Raw genomic sequence first — 23,201 nt, 5'->3', positions numbered from 1 at the left:
CTTCACAGGCAGAGAAGATCCATGCGGTGCTCAGCTTTCTCATTTAATCTCTCATTAGCTAAGAAATGTCAGATACTCCGCTCAGGAAAAAAAATGATATTTCTACGCCCTCTATGTGTTTATCAATATCTACTGATACTTTAAGTTGAACATTGAAAATAATTCACTAAATGATAACTGTAATGAAGTGTGAAATAAATTACCGTTTTTTGGTGATAAAGATTATTGTGCTGGGCGAAGACATATTTATCATGTATCCTTGACAGTTCAGACCTGAAATAACAGGGGAACTAAAAAACAAAAAAGCAACAATCCAAACACGTGAAATTCAATTGCTATTTAAATCCATGTGGTGGTAATGACTCAGACACCTGCCAGTGGGGTCAGAGGATGCCTTTGGAGCTATTTGGATTCCCAGACAGTAAGTAGCTGAGGGATTCAATTTAGCAATGCCAGCTTTCAGCCACTTCCTAGAATCTGAGAAAGAAGATTTAAACGGATTTTCTTAAGACTTGTGTCCCAACTGTGTCCACCATGATGATCTGGCCACACTTGACATCCAGCTCATCAAAAGTTTTCCAGTGTTTTAGGTTCTCATAAAAATTCAATTATTTGCAGGCAAAACATTAGCACACCATATTCAGAAAATTTCTTCTAGTTATTTCACATGATATCAATACATCTCCTACCAAAAGTCTCTCTCACCACACATTCTTCCTCCAAGCATGTTTTTGCCTCACAAAAGCAATATCCTCGTATTTTGCAAAGGGAGGGGATTGTCATCATTTATAACACTTTTGAAATAGGTCATTATTTTTTAGCATTTCTACTCACATTAATTTTAGTACATGCTAAACTTATGAGTAATATTTGTATAATTAGTGAGCATACTATTCACAGCACTATATATGTGCTGTTCATATTTATTTTGAGCCAAATTGACCTAGACTGTGTTCTGTAAAGTGTTTTTGACTATTTTACTACCTACTGAGTTTTGAATTAAAATTAATTTAAATTATTGCCATAAGTCTTGGTTAATTTGCAAATTTTTTATTTTAGGAACCTTAAGATAGGAGAATTTTTGTGCAGCACAAAGTTCTCTAAGACAATCTCTCCTAAGTTCCTCTTAGGGAGATCACTGTCTTTGTTTGAGAAAATGCTTTAACGCATGCTTGTTGTAGCATGGTGATACTTTCCTTCTCCTTCAGCAGAAACTGCATGCTGTCTGGTACCAAGATGTCAGAACATAGGTGTCTTCATTAGTTTGTGTTTCTATAGAGGAATGCCTCAGATTGGGTAATTTATAAAGACAAGAGGTTTATTTGGCTCATGGTTCTGCAGGCTGTACAAGAACTTTGACACTGGCATCTGCTCAACTTCTGATGAAAGCCTCAGGTTGCTTCCACTCATGGCAGAAAGCCAAAGGAAACAGGCATGTGCAGAGATCACATAGCAAGACAGCAAGCAAGAGCAGGACAGTTGTGGGAGGGAGGGGGGCAGTAACAGGCTCTTTATAACAACCTGCACTCATGGCAACTAACAGAATAAGAATTCACTCACTCTCCTCATCCCTGAGAAAGCATTAATCTATTTATGAAGGATCTTCTCCTGCACACCAAACATCACCCATTAGAACCCATTTTCAACATTAGGAATCAAATTTCATCAGAAGATTTGGTGGAGACAAACAAATCTTATCTAAACTAGAGCAAGGGGCCTAACCTATCTGCATAATGGAAGAATGGATAGTTGCTGGGAAAATTCAGAGGAGAAAATAAGGAACTAGGAGGTTGAATATAATCTAGAAAGAGGCTAGAGCAGGGTTTCTCAATCTCAGAACTACTGACGTTTTAGGTGATAATTCTTGGTTTGGGAGGCCTCTCTGTGCATTGTAAGATATTGAGCAGCATCCTTGGCCTCTACACACTAGACACCAGTATTCCAACCCCCCACACACTGGTTGCACTAAATGTGATGATCAAAAATGTCTTAATACTTTGCCAGGTTCCCCTAAGAAGGCAAAACTGCCCCACTTGAGACCCACTGGACTAAATTATGGCACCCCAAATGGCAGGATGGCCCTAATGGGATTTGCGAAAAACAAGAATGTTTAAAATCAGATTAAAAAAAAAATCTCAGCCGGGCACGGTGGCTCACGCCTGTAATCCCAGCACTTTGGGAGGCCGAGGCAGGTGGATCATAAGGTTAGGAGATCGAGACCATCCTGGCTAACATGGTGAAATGCCGTCTCTACTAAAAATACAAAAAATTAGCCGGGTGCGGTGGCGGGCGCCTGTAGTCCCAGCTACTTGGGAGGCTGAGGCAGGAGAATGGTGTGAACCCAGGAGGCGGAGCTTGCAGTGAGCCGAGATCGCGCCACTGCACTCCAGCCTGGGCGACAGGGCAAGACTCCATCTCAAAAAAAAAAAAAAAAAATCTCTGTGTTGGCACTTACGAAAGCCTAAAAACCATTATGCCTTTCTTCCCTAATCTGAATTTTTAAAACAATTAAGAAATAAGCTCAGAAATCTGGCAGATGGATCTCAAAATATTAGTCTGATCATTAATAAAAGCAAAATTAAATTATATACACTATAGGGTAGGCATATTTTTAGACTTGTAGAATTTGCACAATGATGAGATCACCTAGCAACACATTTCTTAGAATGTATCCTTGTTAAGATTCATATGATTGTATTATACATGTATAAATATACATATATTATACATGTATAAATATATATTACATGGTATATAGAAATATACCTGTATATGTAGATATACATATATATTATACAGAAATATACCTGTATATGATATTACATAACATATATATCACATCTCTATGTCATATAATTTTTATAATCTTGAACTCTATTCTGTTGCATTGACTTATTTAATTATCCTTATACAAATGCCATACTACCTTAATGACTAGTTTTACAGCAAGACTTAAAGGTAGTTGTGTTGTAATTCCTCCACTTGTGCTTCTTGCTCAAATTATCCTGGCTATATTAGGTCCTTTGAATTTCCATATACATTTTGGAATCAACTTGTCAATTTCTAAAAAAAAAACCCTCCTGATAGGGATAGCCTTGAAGCTATAGATTAATATGGGGAAAATGGCATCTCAAAAATATTGAGTAGTTTAATCTATAAATATGATGAATAAACTTCATTTATTTAGATCATTCATAACTTCTTTCTGCATAGTTAGTACTTTCAGGTGTATAAGTTGTACATCTTTTGATATGCTTATTTGTAGGTATTTGATGGTTTTATGCTATTATGAGTAGTATTGTTTTTAACTTTCATTTTTCATGGCTTGTTGTGAGTATATAAATACAATTGATTTTTGTATATTGATTTTGTATAATGTAATCTTGGTAAGCTCACTAACTACTACTAATGGTTTGTTTTTAGATTACATTTTTCTTATTCCACTGCCTAGGAGAACTAGTCCAATATTGAATAAAACTGGTGACAACTGTCCTACCTTAGATAAAAAATCTTAATATCCACCAATAAATATGATATGAGCTGAAGATGATTTAAATATTTTTTATCAAACTGATGACATTCCCTTCTATGCTTGGTTAGCAAAGGTTTTGACTATAAATTAGTGTTAAATTATATCAAACGCTTATTTCACATAGATTGAGGTGATAATATTTTTATCTTTTACTCTGTGAATATGGTCAATTTCATTAATTGATTTTTAATCTTCATCTGACTCTGTATACCTGAATAAACTCTACTATGCTATGATGACAGCTTTTTATGTAATTTCTGATTTGATTTGCTAATGTTTTGTTTACGATTTTTGTATTTATATTACTGAGGGATAGATTTAACCCAAATCACATTATTAAATTATATTAAATGTAAATGGGATAAACACTAATTAAAAGACAGATTGGTTGATTGGCTAAAATCACACATTTCTATTTTCACGAGATAAACATTCTTGAACATATTCATATGGTATTCTGTTCCTCCCACCTCAAGAAATAAGGGATTTTGTGGTGAAATCTACTACCACCTAAGCAAATATAAGTCCATTTAGAACGTATTTAATAGTATACATTATTCAGCTGTATTTCTGTTCTTTAGATAGAAACAACTGTCTTGTTGGAATTCACTATTCTCCAAGTCTGTCTTTATCACAATTTATGTTCTACTTTCTTCTAATATAGACCTCTAAGTTTATTCTTCATAAGAATTTAGCATCCCTGTTGACATATAACCTATGTGGCCCCTATATAAAATATTTACTTTTACTTCGATGATTTGCCTGTGCTATTTATAATTTGATTATGTTCTCATCATTAAACCATGTTCCTTCTGAAGTTAAAGTCTAGTTCTAGTTCCATCTTTAGTATAAAATATCTCCATTAAAATCAGGCATCACTGAATTTCAAAAATTTTTTGGATTAGTTATCTGAATTACCAAATAATAAGTATATTTTCTTATTTTTCACAATATTTAATTCTGTACTAGCAGCTCTTTTATTGACTTTTTGAAATGTATATGCTAACAAAAATATCACAGGCTTAGGAAAAGTTATGGTACTACAGCATTCATTATGAAATAATGCATTTACTCTACTGCTAAGTAAAAACACACAAAGAAGCATATTAAACTATATGTGTAGAGTTATCCAATATATTTCAAAATATAGAACAAATTGAGTAGAAGAAAATAGTTTACATATGTTCACAAAGGTTACCTTAAATGATGAGATTAGATGATTTTTTTTAAATTTTTGTTCAGTTTCTATGTTTTTTTAAATAGGCTTGTTATTTTAAAATTATTCACAAAATATTAACTATCAACAAGCTGGACAAAGTGCATGCATATTGGGTTTGTGTAGTTGTGTGTAGGCTTGTTCTGTGTGTGTGTGTGTATGTGCTCATGTGCACTCACCTGCATGTTCCTTTCCCAAATTTGCCACACACTATGTATGTGACCTGGGAAAGAGTTGTTTACTTTTTTCTGTGCGTCAATTTTTTATTCTATAAAAAGTTGGATAATATTAATACTATTTCATTCAGCGAGATATTATGAAGTTAAATGTGGTTAATATTTTAAAAGCATGTATGACTGGGTCAGATAGATAGTAAATGCTCAATAAATATTAGCTTTTATTACTACTATAATTATTATACTTATTTTTATATAGTGTGGCTGGTAGACACACTAAAAGTAAATAGAATAAGGCATTAAAAGTGAATAACACTCAGGAATAAAATTATAGGAAATCATTTTTCTTCTATATATAACTTTTTGCTATTTCCATAATAAATATATTCCATAATTAGAAAAAATAAATTGTTTGAAAATATAAGAAGTTTCTTTTCTTTGAAGTGAATATAGTATTTTGTTTGCCTGAAATGCTCTACTACATCTAAGGGACATATTTTAGGAGCTAGATGCTAAAGAATAGGGGAAATATCATACATATGAAGATTTTTTTTGCTTTTCACAATTTTTTTTTGCTTTTTCTAAACTATTTAGGAAAGTTTTACATTTTTGGATGAACTATCTTACCTCCTTGATTTGTTAGGTTGGTAGGAACAGCCCATTCTTTTTGCACTACTTACTCGCAAAAGCGAAAAAACTTATGCCTTCTATATAATATATTAAATTGACTGTGTTCAATTTTGTTTCCAAATTACAGGGATACTTTAAATAATTTCAAAGTATGAAGACAGCTGCCTGTAGAGTAGTGGTTTGCTCCTAAAAAAATTAGTTTTGATGGGGCTATATCAGATGAAGTCAGAGAAAGAGGTGCCTTCTGGGTTCAAAGTTTCTCATTCAGTGAAAATTCTACGGTCATGAAGCTGTTGCTTGCACACACCAAGGCCTGATGGGAGGTTTGCTAAGTTATGAGGTAGCCTTTTCTGCCTCCTTGTCAGCACCAGAGAAGCTGTGAGGTATTTAATAGCTTATGAGGTCCTGAGAATGTTACTAAATGCTGCAGATGAACTTCAGGGCTAAGTTTAGCCATGGGATACAGAGAGAAGAATGCAGACATAACATTTCTCTAGTCCAGAGAAAAGTTCCATAAATCTTAAAATGTACAAAGTAATTTGATGTGTGGCTACTTTTTATAAGGTTACTGGGTTTCACTAATGGATTTCCAAAGAATGACTGCCTTACGAGATATGGTGCTCACCTGATTATTATTAAATAATAATAATAATAATGCAGATTTTCGTTCATTGAGAAAATTGTAATAGCATGCATCTTGAACTACCAGAGTCTCATTCTACCCTTAGCAATCAGAGGGTTTCAGAAGATAACGTGGAAGATTTAGTAATAATTTGCATCAAAATAGTTCTTCTCTTCCCTACAAAGGATTCTTATCTGTAAAAATAACGGAGTTGATAGACAAATGGCTTAATCCTTAGCAGTATCCAACTGCTTTGATACAAATACATTCAGTCACATTAATGGGGAAGCCCAACCTAAGGCTATCAGCAAAAGGAACTGAAGAATTTCCTGGAAGACAACTTCATGGGAATAGAAAGTCCAGCAGATTCTATCAGTTGGGAGAGCTGATTCTGAGGCAATGTGACTAAGCTGTTTCTCCCAGTCTACTCTTAATGGAGTAGCCTGAGCCACAAAAATGTTTGAAGGAAAGGGGCTATACATATTTTTCAACAAGCTGGTTTTACAATAACCACTTTGGAAATGCGTAATGCTATGTACCGTCCAACGTGATTCTCTAAACTACTGCCTGAATATGAACTGCCCTTAGCACTTTGACAACTCCAGAGAACTCAAAAATGTTTTGACAACAAGCAGAATCTGGATTCTAACAGCACAGGAGAGAAACTGAGCAGGAGAAGAGGAGAACAGTGGGAATATTATATAGCAATTGGCTGGACATATTTCATGGAATATCTAAGGCATCCCCTGGATACTATTTTAGAATATTGTAGTTCTAGAAAATATGTGTGTGTGTGTGTGTGTGTGTGTGTGTGTGTGTGTGTGTGTGTGTGTATTGGTTGAGGTGGGGTGGAACACAAAATTTTCCAAATGTAGGTTATAAAAAATTAAAGTTCTATTAGGTGCCTCACAAAACTTATCTCATCTTCAGAGTTTTTGAGTTGTCACCTTCACATTCTATCTACTGCAGAAAAAAATGGCAAATTTTAATTTATTTGACTTTACAACAAGGGAAAATTATCAGTAGGCATGACGTCTCAATATTTAAAATGAGTAAGTCCTAGAGATCTGCTATACAACTGTGTCTCTATAATTAACAATGCTGTATTGTACACTGAACAATTTGTAAGAAGGTAGATCTAATGTCACTTTTTTTTGCCATAATAAGGTAAAAAAATCTTAAGAGAAAATTCCACCATTTTTATTTGTTAAAGATTATATAACAAGATATGTTGAAGATAAGTATCTGAAACATTGCCTTTAAGGAAATTAAACCAAGAATCACTATAAATCAATATTTATATCAAGGAATAGAGTATTAAAGAACCTACCTATTTTCTTTGACACAAAAAATATGAAAAATAATATTATAATAGCCCAAAAGGATCCTATCTTTTATAAAATCAAGGTGGCAGACTGACCCATTAATTGAAATTAAGGTACATCTTGAATCTTCTACTAAGCTCAAAGTCCTTTAGCTTGCTCAGAAGTTATCGTGAATAGACAGAGAGATAAAAGCAAAACACTTAGTGGTTGAGTTCAAACAGGGACTTGATACCTATCTGTCAAAGTCCTGCTGTCTAATTCTCCATGGCTGTTCAGCTCAAAGAGATTATTTTTTCCAATAACAATTAGATTGCCGGGCACATTAACCTGCCCCCATCTTGCAATCTTTTAAGTGCAATTCTACTCACTTATAATAGTTTACTAAAAGCTACTCATTTTTAAGCTATTCAATCATTTACACTTAAAATTGATCAAAATCAACAGAAGTCCAGCATGACACCATAGGTGATGGTATCTCCAGCCACTAATGCTTCATGTGAGTGGTTCATAGGCAACACATTCGTTTCCAGATAGAAAAGTAGAATCAGAACATTTTTAAAGACTCAAGAAATCTTTCAAACTAAATTGCAATTATATATTCCATTTTGCACAGTACTCTTGCAAACAGTTTAATAAATAGATATTTTTCCTTCTGGTGAAAAGTTTTCTACAGCTTGTGATATTTTATTTTTTGTATTGCAAAGTCTTATGTTGCACTGTCCCACAGTTCCTGTCTTAGCTCATGGCAATGTCTCAAGGGTACAGCTCATTTTACATTTTCTGTAGTGTGATAATATGTTTTCAAAAAAAATAGGTGTAATTCCTTCAAGACGATGCAAACTTTATCTGAACTTTATCTCTAGTCTCCTGAGAAACCCTATCCATCTTTAGTTCAATGGCCTGGATCCTCAGTGCTGGGGCTGTAATTCTTCAAGACATCAGAAATCCCTGAGAAATTCTTTGTGACATCAGAAATTATTTGAGACATCTATGCGTTTACATAGAAGTTTAATGAAAAAAATGGCAAACCATTGTGGTTTTGTGATGTGAAAACATCATCTTTTGTTTATTTGACTCAGAAAACGTCATTCCAGAGATTCATTATGGATGTTCTAGAAAAAAAAATACACATTTAACATACTTGAGACTGTAAGATGATCATTTGTTGGGTTTTATGATCTTGAGAAAGCAGACTAGGCTGCATAGGAAACATAAGAACAGTTAAGAGATGAAGTATTTTATTACATTATTGTACTGTTACCAAGTTTTTGTTCTCATCAAATTTGATTTTCCTTTTAATAAGAATAGCGGTTGAAAATATGGATTGCCCTCCAGGAGGAATATTCTATGAATAGACAAAGCCATGGAGCCTAGTTTCTGTTCTGAGGATGAAAGGAATGCACTGGGTATTTCCCAAGGTGCATAGCTCTGTTTGGGCATCAAGGATTGAATAAAAGGAAGATGTTGGGGGCTATGTTGTATACTCCAGGGCTCTGTTTATATCCGTATGTGTTTTCCTAAGGTTTAATAGTCACAGCACAGAAAAAAATTATTTGTGCATCCATCAGTTTAGCATTAATAGCAATAGGTTATCTTTTATATATCTTAGCTAAGTCACTCAGGTATTATGAAGATGGAAGAACATTATATATTATGTTAATAGTTCCAAACCTCTACTTTCAGAAACATGTAGTATAGTTAGGATGTCCAGTTGCCTGCCGTCAACTTCAGCTTTGATCTTGAGCATAACACTTAAAAATATGCCTCAGTATTTATTTTCCTAACTTTAACTGCAATGTCAACTGGCCTGAACTTGGTTGAATCCTAGTAAATTCTTAACCCTAGTTTTATATATGTTTTTATATAGCTTATAAAAAATAACGGATTTAAAAATTCACAGTAAGGATATATTTTCTAACTCCAGAATAATTTACTTCTGGAGTAAAGTAGACATATGTGTGTGTGCATATATATATATACTTTTGTCTGTTGTGTCAAACTACACAAAGGGACTACATAAAAATTTCCTCATTGCCATAAACAAAAATGAAATCTAAAATATGTTTCACTAACCCCATCCTGATTTCATGTAATTTTATCTTGAAATATGTCTATTTGAGTTTTAGTGTATAGCTGCATAGCTGGGTTGTGTGTCACTGTGTAGGAATCTTATTTCTACTTGTTAAATTTACTGCTTAAAATTAATGTCATATTGTAATACTAAACTCTAAAGCAATAAGCTGAAAAAGTTTACCAGTGTACATTCAAACATTATTTCCAAGTTTAGTCCTTTGCTGGACAGATTTCCTCTGCCTGCCCAATTTGAACACATTTAGTCATTTGTCATCAGACTCCAAATTTAACTGAGTTAACGTATTTTATTTAATCTTCCCCAAAGGAAATATATTGAACTCTACTAAAATAGAAGGGTTTTTTGGGTGAAGAAGTTGCACAGTAAATCACACACACATAGCTAACACTTTAATATCCTGCATATATATATAAGGAAAACAACTGCCAAAGTAGCTGAAAGTATGATGAAACATAATCTTCCTCCCACACATGAGTACATGCATTTCTGTTTTCTTGTTATATCTTTTCCGAGAAAGGTAAAAATGTCCCCTTTATTTTAAAATATCATTTCTAGTATTTATTAAAATACAACGTAAATGTATTTTTGTTCTTTCAATGTATGTTAGGAATAAATGTTTCTCATCTCAAGAAGGGGCACATATTCAAAGCAAGTTCTTAGTAGAAATGCAAGACCAGTCTTGAAAACTCATGATTTAACCTAAGGAGGAAAAGAATGCAGTGAACATTAACCTAAAGGGAAGAAGGGGTAGAGTAACCAAATATATTTATTCTACTGAATAACTTGAGTACTTAATGACAAAATTGAGACTAAGTTTTACAATAGATGTTTGTTTTAACACTCTCCAATGTTTTTATTTAAGAAGCTCAGTTCTGAGTAAAGGAACAGCCTGGTTTCAGGCAAGGAGGAACTGTGGACACATATTCCAGTGATAAGAATTATGTTCATAGAAAATGGGCTACGTAAATAGAAGATGAGCACTTTAGAATAAACTGTTATAAGACAAAGACTTTTACTCCAGAACCAGATTGAGAGAGAAAAACGTCTGTAACTCAACCATGAATTTTGACTCTTCAGCATAAAGTATATTTTTGGTTAGAATTGAAGAAGTTTAGTTCTAAAGTGCAATAAATTTTTCATTTTTCAAGATACCCTATATTAAAACATTAGTTCTCTTGTGAGTTGGTTCAAACAATTTTTCTATTTATTCCTCCTCACTGATTATCAACTCCTAGTCACTTTTTCTAAACTTTAGACATCAAATTTTCATAAACATTTGGGCAAAATTGTCAGCTGAGTAAAAACTAGTTGAGATCGCTATTAATATTTCAAGTAAAAGCTTCCTATATTTGAATTTTATGATATGACCTCTTTTCCACAGTCATGTATTATGTAAGTTGTATAATGCCAAGTTTTCATCATACCTATTTGGACGCATTTTCTTCATTCAGACAATATTAATAAGGCACCCAATCATTGCAGGCTACTTCTTTCTTAGGCACAGTAGAGGATAAAGACATGATTCTGTCCTCATAAAGCTTACATGAGAATTAAGAAAAATAGACAACATATGACATAAAAGAAATTCACATCAGGCCCCACAAAGCTTCTTTCAGTGGAGGATATACTACATTGGTTTTGCAATGGAAAAAGTATTGGCTTTAAGGCCAAATGACCACCACAGCTTGAATCCAGACTCAGACACTTACTAGACTGTGTAGCTTCGGGCACGTTATTTGAGATTTTCAAGCTCTAATTTCTTCAATTGCAAAACTAGAATACTAATATCTAAATTACAAAGTTATGGTTAGGATTGGAGAGAAACTATATAATGTCTCTGACACATGGTGGTTGTTGGAAGACAATTCTTCATGATTATCTCTTGTTTTTGCATGGGTCAAGCTGCCTGAGAAAAGGCATTTATAGCCTATGTTTGTATTAAAAATATTCTAGGATAGTAAAGCTAAAGATGTCTCCCTCCCTGAAGACATCTCAGGATAGTAAAGGTAAATACTTTCCCTTTTCCTCCCTGGAGGAGATTCGTTTACATTATATCGTAATAAAGTAGGACATCTGTGTATACATCTTGGAGTAACAATAAGATCTCTCTCTTTTATGGGAGAAGAGGCTGAGCATGTCACCAGCAGTCCTATGTAAGAGCAGAGTTTCTGAATTTTGAAATTGTATGACTTTGATGCACAGGTAATGGATGGCACTTGCCACATACCCTTGTGGGAAATGGGGCATTGAGGAACCCACCCAAAATTGTTGCTTTTGCTGCTGCTTTAGTTATAACATACTACCTTTGTCTCTGACCCAGATAGATGTAGTTGGTAGATGTTAGATAGATGATAGGTAGATGCATAGATAGATACATAGATAGATACATTGATACATAAATACATAGACAGACCAGAGCAAGTTAAATCGTTAGCTTGCAAGTACAGTAAAATTTCAAATCATTTAGTTTTTGACTTAACAGTAGTTATTCAAGACCTGTTTATCGGGGAACCTGCCCCGATATTCACGTAGGTTCTTTTCTATTTTCCTTAAGCATCGGCCGGCTTGAGAAATAAAGGGACAGAGTACAAAAGAGAGAAATTTTAAAGCTGGGCATCCGAGGGAGACATCACATGTCAGTAGGTTCCGTGATGCCCCACAAGCCACAAAACCAGCAAGTTTTTATTAGGGATTTTCAAAAGGAGAGGTAGTATACAAATAGGGTGTGGGCCACAGACATCAAGTACTTCACAAGGTAATAGAATATCACAAGGCAAATGGAGGCAGGGTGAGATCACAGGACCACAGGACCAGGGCGAAATTAAAATTGCTAATGAAGTTTTAGGCACCATTGTCACTGATAACATCTTATCAGGACACAGGGTTTTGAGAGCAACCGGTCTGACCAAAATTATTAGGCAGGAATTTCCTCTTCCTAATAAGCCTGGGAGCACTGGGGTCTATTTCACCCCTACAGCCTTGACCATAAGAGATGGACACACCTAGGGGGGCTGTTTATAGGCCTATACCTCCAGGCACGTATTCTCTTTCCCAGGGATATTCCTTGCTGAGAAAAAGAATTCAGTGATATTTCTCCCATTTGCTTTTGAAAGGAGAGAAATATGGCTCTGTTCCACCCAGCTCACCAGGGGTCAGAGTTTAAGGTTATCTCTCTTATTCCATGAACAATTGCTGTTATCCTGTTCTTTTTTCAAGGTGCCCTGATTTCATATTGCTCAAACACACATGTTGTACAATTTGTGCAGTTAATGCAATTATTACAGGGTCCTGAGGTGACATACATCCTCCTCAGCTGACAGGATTAAGAGATTAAAGTAAAGACGGGCATAGGAAATCACAAGGGTATTGATTGGGGAAGTGATAAGTGTCCATGAAATCTTTACAATTTATGTTTAGAGACTGCAGTAAAGACAGGCATAAGAAATTATAAAAGTATTAATTTGGGGAACTAATAAATGTCCATGAAATCGTCACAATCCACGTTCTTCTGCCATGGCTTCAGCCGGTCCCTCCATTTGGCGTCCCTGACTTCCTGCAACACCTGTTCATTATTTTTATTAGTAGAATTGGAAGTTTAAGAGCTGCCATTGTTATAAAAGAAGATATCAAAGATGAGAGCATTTGAGCTGAATCTTGAAGAAGGGGTAGAGTAAGACCATTTAAGATGGCGCAGAAAAGCATTTCAAGTATCAGTAATAGTCTAGACAAGACTGTGTGCAAAAGATGAATCACTGCTGGGCTCATACTAGAAATCGTAAGTTGTAAATTTTGCTTAAGCACAGGTTACACAAGGAAGAGTAGACAGAAGCAGTACTAGAAGAAGAATTGATTCAAAAGCATGCATTACCTTGTCAGGTAAGCTGCTTGAAAAATATCAGATAGCAATAGGAAAAAAGTTGCATTTTTAGCAAACAGCAGATATTCAAAGTTATACTTTGAAACGATCACTCTATTTGTAGCATGTATCAGGGAGAACCGAACAGGGTAAAACTGGAAAAGAAACATTCCCAATCTTCCAGCTGAGAAGTAATGTGACCTCAAACCAGAGTGTGGCAGTGGCAACAGGCACGGGTGGAGGCTAAAGCAGAGAGTCAGGCTTGGAGTCTTGTTCTCAGCTCATGATGTTTCTGAGCTTTGTTTCAGAGTCTGGTCTATTCATAGTCTTTTCAGAATACACACAGTGAACTCGGGGGCTCTGTTAAATGCCATTTTCTCACTGTTTCTGAATGAACTAAGTTCACCACTCTTAGGCTAGCAGAGGTAAACCAAGCTCTCTAGAACATAACAGTTAGGAGTAAGTTCATGAGCATGTGACCAAAAATGGACAAGTTGTAGTAACTACCATTTGCCAGGTTGATAGAAGTTGCTGGTTGTTTCTCTTTCTCTCCTTAAAAGAAGCCCAAAGACAACATATTCTGTACAGACTTGAACTGCTTCCACCTCCTAAAGTCACTGTAGTTTGGATCTCTCCTAATGGCTGACAGTGGCTGTTTAAAGTCCAGCCTTCACATTCTTATGCCAAACAGCAATATGGAAGATAAGGCAAAAGAGGCACACTTTAGGGATGGTTCATAAAGGAACTTCCCACTTACATCTCTTAAACAAAACACAGTCACAGGCCTACACAGGGCTGCAAAGGGAAAAAGAGGTATATAGTGTTTTCACTGGAAGCAATGTCTCCAATAGAACAAGGTTCTGTTCCTACATAGAGGGGTGCTATGGACCCCTAATTTTCCATGGTCTTCATATTAAAGGTCTGGATTTGCCCCAATAAGGAGTGGACCTGCTCAAGCCAGATTCCCATAATGTGACACTCAAGTGTCATGTGGTGTCTTGACTCAGATAATTCCTCTTCACTGATTTGTATTGTCTATCAAGTTCTAAGCCACCATTTTAGCAAGCAGAATGTTTCACAATCAAATAAAATATAAAGAGAAAGCCTCAAAGTTGTTATTGTCTTCATTTAATGTTTTAACAAGATTTGTTTTTAAGAATCTACACTTATTTATTTATTTATTTAGAGATGGAGTCTCACTCTATCACCAGGCTGGAGTGCAGTGGCATGATCTCAGCTGACTGACACCTCCGCCTACTGGGTTCAAGCGATTCTCCTGCCTCAGCCTCCTGAGTAGCTGGGACTACAGGCGTGCGTCACCACGCCCAGTTAATTTTTGTATTTTTAGTAGAGATGGGGTTTCACCATGTTGGCCAGGATGGTCTCAATCTCTTGACCTCATGATCCACCCACCTCAGCCTCCCAAAGTGTTGGGATTACAGGCATGAGCCACTGTGCCTGGCCAAGAATCTACTTTTGAAATGAGACATCTCCAAAGATAAGATGGATGATGATAAATGTCTCAGAGAGCTATCAAGGACATTCTACAGATATGAAAAATGAAAAAGCATCAAGAGATGAGAAAAGTTTTTAGAAACATGTGGACATTGAGCTAGGTCTTGAAAAGTGGGAGAGTTTGGATTATGTAGAGATGGATTATGTAGAGATGCAGGAACAGATGCAGAGTTGATGGGTAGAACAATATTGCAACTGACATCCTGCCTCATCACTGCTCTCTGGGCAGGGGAAAGTGTGTTTTGCCCCCCAGGAGAAAGTGCGTATTGCCTCCTAGGCTGAGAGAGTCAAGCCTACCTCCAGGCTAATTTTGCTCAGCCTTAAGCAGACTGTCCCTTCCAGTTTCCAAACAATCAGTTTCACACTACTAATATGACTGAAAGAATTGAAGGTCAACAAGTGCTTTGGCTGTTAGGATAGCTATATGGCCATGAACATTGTGACACATTCTCAACAAAATGTTTATTGGGCACACAATGAAATCTAATTATGTTTAAAGCAAAACATACCTGGGTACGCAAGACCACCACGAGCCCTCTGTCTAAATTTAGACCTTGGGCAAACTCTATAAAATCTATTAACCGTTCTTTGGTAAGCATAAAGTATGAGTAAAGGTGCTGTTTTCACATAAATACCTATAAAATACAGCTTCAAAAGTATAAAAATAGTAGATAGGAGCTGAGTCTACCTTGACATAGATTGTACTTTTAATATTCACATAGTCTGAACAGGAAGCCTGAATGTGTTCGAAGGCTTAATTAAGCCAAACCGCATCATTGGAAATCTTTTGTTTGGTTTGATTTTATTTTATCTGCCTTTGCATTCCCAAGAATAAAAAAATCACAAAGTCAAATGTGAAAAGAATTTGAAAACATGTATGGCAGTTGTTGCAGGCTTTCTTTTCTTTCTGTCTCTCACAATTTTTTTTTAGTTCCAGCTAAACCTAGAGACACGAATAAAATTGCCACAACCCTAATCCACTCCTGTTTATCTGATATCCAAAAGGCCTTAGGGAGCATAGATTGGCTTTATTCTCATATTAGGGGTTCAAGAATGCTATCAATAAATATCAGTAACTTCAGGTTACTCCTTCCTTCCTTCCTTCCTTCCCTCTTTCCTTCTTTCTACCCTTCCCTTTCTTCCCCCTTCCCCCTTCTCCCTTCTCTCTTCCTCCTCCCCTCCCTTCCCCTGTCCTCCTTTCCCTTCCCTTTCATCTTTTTCTGGATTTTTAATGTGTTCATACAGTGCTTCTTTATTCCAAATCTTAATCCTTTTTATGCAAATTTTTTTAGTCTGAAAATCATCTTTTAACTTGGTTTAAAGATGGTTTATTAGAGTTTCTTATGTAACACTTTATTTTCAATATTATTTTCCTTTATAGCTTTTGCATTTTCTATCTTGATAAGCCCAGATTGGCAAGCATATTTGCCTGTATTTTCTTCTGCAATTTTTAGAGTTTTGTTCTTTTACACTGGTAATTCTATAAACGTCAGCTTAAGGATTCTAAAGAACAGCAGATTGCCACAATGCTGTAGAATATTTCATGTTTTTCTAATGAATTTAATATTCTTAATTAGCAAACTCAATAGATTCTCTATTCAGTATTAACCATCTTTTTGCCAAATGATCTTTACGCCAAGTGACAGAGTTCTAATGTCCATTTTGTTTTGTTATTACATAGGTCAAACCTCTCCCAACCCCCACCACTTCCATTGCCTTTATCACTTGCTATTTTTCAAAATCAACTTGGTTGTTCTTGCCTGTTTTCTTATCCCAATAAATTTTAGTCTCAACCTATAAGATAACCCAAATAAACTTTCAGGGATATTAGCTAGGATTACTTTTACTAAAAGATTAATTTGAGAAGAATTAACCTAACAGTTCTACTACACATAATCCAGTTTTTCTGGTGGACATATAAATCCTGTACTCCAAACCCCAGTGCTAATACACAGTCCCTAGCCTTCTAGAGCTTAATGATGACATGTGCTTAAACTTGCACAGAGAACAAATCATTCATATTTTGATAGTCTTTCCTGGTTGTATTGTGTTATTTTATTAAAGTTCTTTCATATATATTGCTGCATCTTGATCCTCCAAGAGGAAGGGTATATGACAATTCCCATGTTACCAATGTGGAAATTGCTGTCAACAACATTTGATGGAATTACCAGACCCGAACCTAAGTTTTGTGCTTTGTAGGCATGTATTTTTCCCATTCCACCAACCTGTTAGATCGCCCCCTTAAGATACTATCAGAATAATTCACTTTCCTTTCATTGAAAAGCTGGACTAGTCACTATTGAGAGATAATATGTACAATCCACAAAACACTATCTTTAAAAGGCACATGCTATTTGAACTGAAAGGACTTTTAGAAATTATTGAGTAGCACTTCTTTGATTTACAGTTGAAGAAACTGACGCTAAGAAAAGTGAAGCCATTTTTGAGATTGCCTAGCTAGTTGGTGATTGCACAGTATCAATTTTAAAGCACATGTTTTGGCTTTGATCAGCTTGCAACTCTCCTTTCTGAAAGCTGCCATGCTAAAAAATAAAATAAAATAAATCTGCTGATACCCATGCTTAGAAATTCAGAATCAGAGTGACCATTTCTCTGAGACCTCAAAACACCAAGTGATATTTCTGTACTAGTGTTCTCAAGGTGTGCCCTCTCAACTTGAGAAGTTTTTTCCTGACATCAGTGAACAATAAAACACCTTTACTCTTCATTGTCACCAAGGCTGATATTGTTTTGCTAGATTCAGTCTGTAATCATCTGAAGTAGCTGTTTAGTTCTCATGTGATTAATTTTAATTTGAAGGGACATCAACTGTAGCATGTTTTCTCCTTACTAGGAAAAAGCAAAAGCTAAGAACCTAGAAACCAGACACTATTTTTACTTTTTGTCTTTGCTTTGATCATAAAATATGATTACTGAGGTGAGATGATTGGCTAAACATTTTTAGCCACAGATTATGTGAACCTTTTTTTCTGGCTCTTTAAGCATTTAGGTAAGTATTTCATTATGAGTTCATGAAGTGATGCTTAAGTCATCATTCAACCTAAACTTTTACAAATTTTCAAGAAGGTCACCACTAAAAATACCAAATTTTGTGTAGTAACTGCTTCTTAAATTACCTAATTTTGTAGCTCTTTTAAATATTTCTGTAGACCACGAAACCAAAAACTATACCATCACAAATCCTCTGAGGCATTTATTTTGCCCATGACTTTCTTAAAATGTTTAAACTGAAGCTATTTTTACACAGCAAAATTAATATCATTCAACTAGTGGATAGTTGCTCCAGCAACTGTTGGACAGAGTTGTTCTTTAATCTTGAGGATATCAGATTGGAGATTTAGATGTATTTAACAAGAGGTTTCAATATGAAGTCAACACAATTTTTCAACAATCCAATGAACCATCTTCCCAGTATTTCCTTTTCCTTAATAGTCTTTCATTCAGACCCACTCAGCAACCTCAATACTGAATAAATCTACTCTGAGTGGTTGCAAGTGGCTAAAAATATCACAAAATTATTCATATTGATTTACTGTAAATTCATGATGTTCAACCCCTGCTGTTCTCCTAATGGTGTCTGTTACTACCTCCATGTTTCCATACTCACGTCTCTTACTGTGTTCTTTGCTGTTTTCAGCACTCTCCACCTGTAACTATTTCACCACCTTCCCACTCACAGTAAGCAATCTGGTCAGTTTCTTACCTAGAAAAAAATCAGGTGATAATTTCCCTTGCTTTCCACCACTAATCCGTTATTCTTTGTTATATTCCACAGTGGAAAAAGATTTCCTGTCCCCGTACAAGATCAAATCCTTCACCTATGCTCTGGGTCCAATCAACTTGAAATGGGAGCACATAAGTCTGCATCCTACCTTCTTCTTTGCATGTTATTCTCCATCAGCAGCTCCTTGTGGGCAGTGACCTTGTCTGCCTTGCTCACTATCGTGCTTCCATTAGCCTAAAAGAGTAAGCAATAATAGGTGCTTAATAATATTAAGGATGGGAAGTACTCCATAACTATTCATCAAGGTTGTGTAACTGAATTCAATGAGTAGCTACGCTGTGCTAATAATCAACAGATATTCTAAGTATCTTTAAACTTGGATGAAGTGCTAATAATATACAGCCTCAACTTGTATGAATTATTTCATCCACACAAATTTGCCCTTTCTACTTTTTGTATTTTGGGGGTCTGGGGGACCTGATTATCTTAGCTTTGGTTCTCCCTGGTTGTCTTATCTTCAGATCCAGGCTAGATTTACATTTATTTTCTACTATAGACTTGTCATGTGATAAATTCTATCAGTTTCCAGGATATGGGTATATTTTAGCATCTACTTGTCAAGCTCATAAACACCCAAGCAGGCATTGATTCAGAGTCTCCGTCTCACTACACTGGGTATCTCAACAACAACAACAAAAAGTCCTTGAAAAAATACAGACGAAACATGTAGTACAAGAAATAACAAGAATGGAAACATACCAAGAAAGAAAACCTTGGGAAAACTGAAGGCTATTCTGCTGTTGCAGCCAAGGAGAGAAGGTAGTTGGTGGCTACTCAAGAAGATAAATTTTTAAAAGATGGCTTAAATTTTGCTCTTCCCTTTCCTTACACGATTGCCTTAGGACTTCACTTAGGACTTCATTGAAAGCCCACATCAAGGTATCCTGAAGAATGATAACATATAGTGCAGGATGCTACTAGGGTAAGGAGCTATAAAATAGCAGGAGGGGCCAGGCGCGGTGGCTCATGTCTGTAATCCCAGCACTGCAGGAGGCCGAGGCGGGAGTTCAAGACCAGCCTGGCCAATATGGTGAAACCCCATCTCTACTAAAAATACAAAAATTAGCCGGGTGTGGTGGCAGGCACCTGTAATCCCAGCTACTCGGAGGCTGAGGCAGGAAAATTACTTGAACCCAGGAGGCAGAGGATGCAGTGAGCTGAGATCGCGCCATTGCACTCCAGCCTGGGGGACAAGAGTGAGACTTCGTCCAAAAAAAAAAAAAAGCAGGTAGAGATTGACCTGACACCCACTACTCTGTCCCTTCCTCCCAAGCCCCTAGCATTCAGGGAATACAATACTTTCTTAAGGCTTCCTACATATATACTACAAATTGGTCTAGCGTCCAGAAAATTATTCTACAGTAGCCCAGTGCTTCATCCTTCAGGGTGCACAAGGTGGGGTATGGGACAAATGGTAAAACTGATGGTGTATCCTTGGAAATTCTGTACAATGTCCATGGAAGATGGCTGACTTTCACCCAGGGACGTAGAACAAATGTGGAAAATACCACCCAGGAGACATGACAAAGAATGTGAGCAACCCAACCAAGGACAGGAATCATGTACTTAAATCTTACAGAAGCTCACACTACCAAAAAAGGGACTTTTTTTCTTAAAGGATGTTTCTTTTGCAAACACAATAGACTAAAATAATCATTTCTGAATTCTGACTCAAGACCCCAGATTTTAAATTAAGAACACTGACAGAAAGACATGGGATATAAATGTAACTCAGAAAATGGGGTTAAAAATGGGAAATGTCTCAGATTAGATTCCAGAAATCCAAATAGTTTTGCTTATGATCCTGTGAATTTATTTCTTGGGAGATTTAGTAGAAGTAGCTACAGAAAGCTAAAAGTATTGCTTTTTAAAGAGTCATTTTTATTACAATAAAAATACAATACATGTAAGAAAAAGTGTTTAAGATATAAATGTAAAGGCAACCACCATCTAGGTCAAGAAACAGACTATTACCCAGAAGCTCCTTCCTTCTGAATCCAATCCCTAACTTCCTCTTTAAAGATAACCATTATCAGCAGGGTCTGGTGGTATGCACCTGTAATCCCAGTTACTCAGGAGGCTGTGGCAGGAGAATCACTTGAACCCGGGAGGTGGAGGTTGCAGTGAGTCAAGATCACACCACTGCACTCCAGCCTGAGTGACAGAGTGAGACTATCTATCAAAAAAAACAAAAACAAAAAAACACACAAGATACCCATTATCTTGACTTTTTTTAACGAATTATTTTATGGCTTTACAACTTAAATATTCCTACTTATCCAATGCAGATAAGGGCTTTTTGTAATCGTACAGTTTTTTTTTCTTTATGTCTTGCTTTTTTGGCTAAACCTTACATTGATAAAAATCCATTGTGCTGTTGTTTATAATTGCAGTTCAGTCATTTTCATTAATTAATTACTTATTCATTTTCCTACTGATGATATTATAATTGTTTCCACTTAATAAGTGTTTTGAAAATTGCTCCTACAAACTTTGTCATTCCTATCATCTGGTGTAAATATGCCTGCATTTTTCTAGGACATACACTTAGAATTAGAATTGTCGGAATATGTAAATATGCCTAACTTCATTAGATATTAGAAAAATGCTCTCCAAAATGCTTTGTATTTTCCTGATGGTTATAGGCCATTTGTATAGCTCTGTTTGTGATGTGCCTATTCAAAACATCTGCCCATTTTTCTACAGAATTATCCTTATTTTTTAATTGACTTGAAGGTTAAATTACTTGACCAAGATCACATATATAATAAGTTGCAGAAATCTGAAAGCCTGATCTGTTTGATTCAAACATTCTTAATTGCTATTGCCTCCCCAAATGGCTACAGAATAGCTTATTTTAAGAAGCCAAATAATTTCATTTATTAATGCAGATACTAAATAATTATGTGTTTTAAAATGTTGTAGGTTTTCAAGTAAAACATATCAGGATATTTTATATATATATACAGTTTCATATGTATATATGAAACTAACTTTTATTTTCACTCATGTATTGTAAAGACAATTCCACTTATTATAGAGAGTAAGTGGGTGGTATTGAATGCCCATTATATACCAAGTGTGCTATTTGCATATGTGTGTATTTCATACGACAGTGCTAAGTATGTATGGGTTTATACTTATAAAGAATATAATCTTTATATTCTTTATAAACCCATATATAAGTATATGGGTTTATACTTATAAAGAGATATAATCACGTGAATAGTCTTGAACTCACTGGAGAATAGTTTTAATTAAACAAAATCATAAGAGATAACTCAGGCAGATTCATCGGTATGAGTGAATTTTGTATTTATACAACTATACGTATGAACATGTTGTTGACAAAAAGCTATTGCTTTTTAACAACTGGGTGAACTGAAAGGCAGTAATATGTGAGCAGACAAATGATCTGGAGCCATAATTTAAAAATTGTGAGATTTTATTTAAATGAGCTCAAATATTTGTGCTCTTAGTCTTTCTCTCCTATTATAATTTTTTCTTTTCTCTCTTTATTTTTCTTTCTCCATTCTTATCCACTCTCTTCTCTTCTGTTTATAGCACATGGAGCTTACAAGGAGGGGACTATTTCAAAGCACTAGGGGTAAGGGTTTGCAGAAGAGTGACTAAGGAAGATGAGGATAGAGAAAGAAGGAGAGATTTTTCTCTTTGGCTACTAGCTTGCAGTTCAATTGCCTTCTTCCAACTGCACATTCTGAGAAAATGATTGCTACCTCTCAGAACACCAGACCTGGGGAATGGGGCCTTATCCCAGTGCCAATAAAGAAGCCACTGCTGCCAAGCTGCAGGTGCAAGCCCTCAATTAGAACGTGCTGTTCATCTCTGTCAACACTAATGAAATTCAGAAGCCTAAAGTGACAGGTACAGCAACTGGTTTGGGAGTTTAAAAATTAATACCATCAAGTTTCATTTTCCCGTTCCTTCTAGCCTGGCTCCTTCCACTGGGAAGGTGAGCAGAAGGAGCCTCGCTCCGCCAGCATGTGCACGTCCAGGAGTCGAGGCCGAAATCCAAGTGGCGCTGCAGAATTGTTTTGAAAGGCAGGGAAAGAAGGGAGGGCGGGTAGGGGATAAAACTCAGGTGCCCTTTTGAACTCTGACAAGACAAATGAACCTTCAGTCATGATATTCCAGACCAGAACTGACAACTTTCAAAGGCAGAAGTTGGGTTGCAAGAGCAGCTTGTCTGTCAGAACACGCCAAGAGGAATACTAAATGAAGGTTGAAATGGAGCAACGGTTCATTTGGAGCATGCTTTTAGATAAAGCAAATACAGTACTAAGGAGGTCAATTTCTGAAAATCATCATAAAGTATCTACTGGATTTTATAAAGTGGAGCTGCATATTTTTTCACAAATGAAATAAACCATTACATATAAATTGTATTCCAAATAAAAGGGACTGAAGA

General features: G+C 35.8%; 1 protein-coding gene across 10 annotated transcripts in view; it reads right to left on the bottom strand.

Moving 5' to 3' along the window:
- HDGFL1 (HDGF like 1) overlaps window positions 1–23,201 on the bottom strand; it is a 266,586-nt gene that overhangs the window by 77,889 nt on the left and 165,496 nt on the right. For 8 of the 10 annotated variants that reach the window (XR_001718159.3, XR_001718158.3, XR_001718160.3 and 5 more), the window contains one exon: window positions 18,861–18,946. The exons of the other annotated variants lie outside the window; for them this stretch is intronic. The gene's annotated coding sequence lies outside the window, so the exon portion shown is untranslated. The remainder of the gene's footprint in view (window positions 1–18,860; window positions 18,947–23,201) is intronic. 10 annotated transcript variants of the gene reach the window in all.

This window comes from Pan troglodytes, chromosome 5, assembly GCF_028858775.2.
Source record: "Pan troglodytes isolate AG18354 chromosome 5, NHGRI_mPanTro3-v2.0_pri, whole genome shotgun sequence".
NCBI lineage: Eukaryota > Metazoa > Chordata > Mammalia > Primates > Hominidae > Pan > Pan troglodytes.
This window is presented reverse-complemented; position numbering and strand designations above follow the sequence as displayed.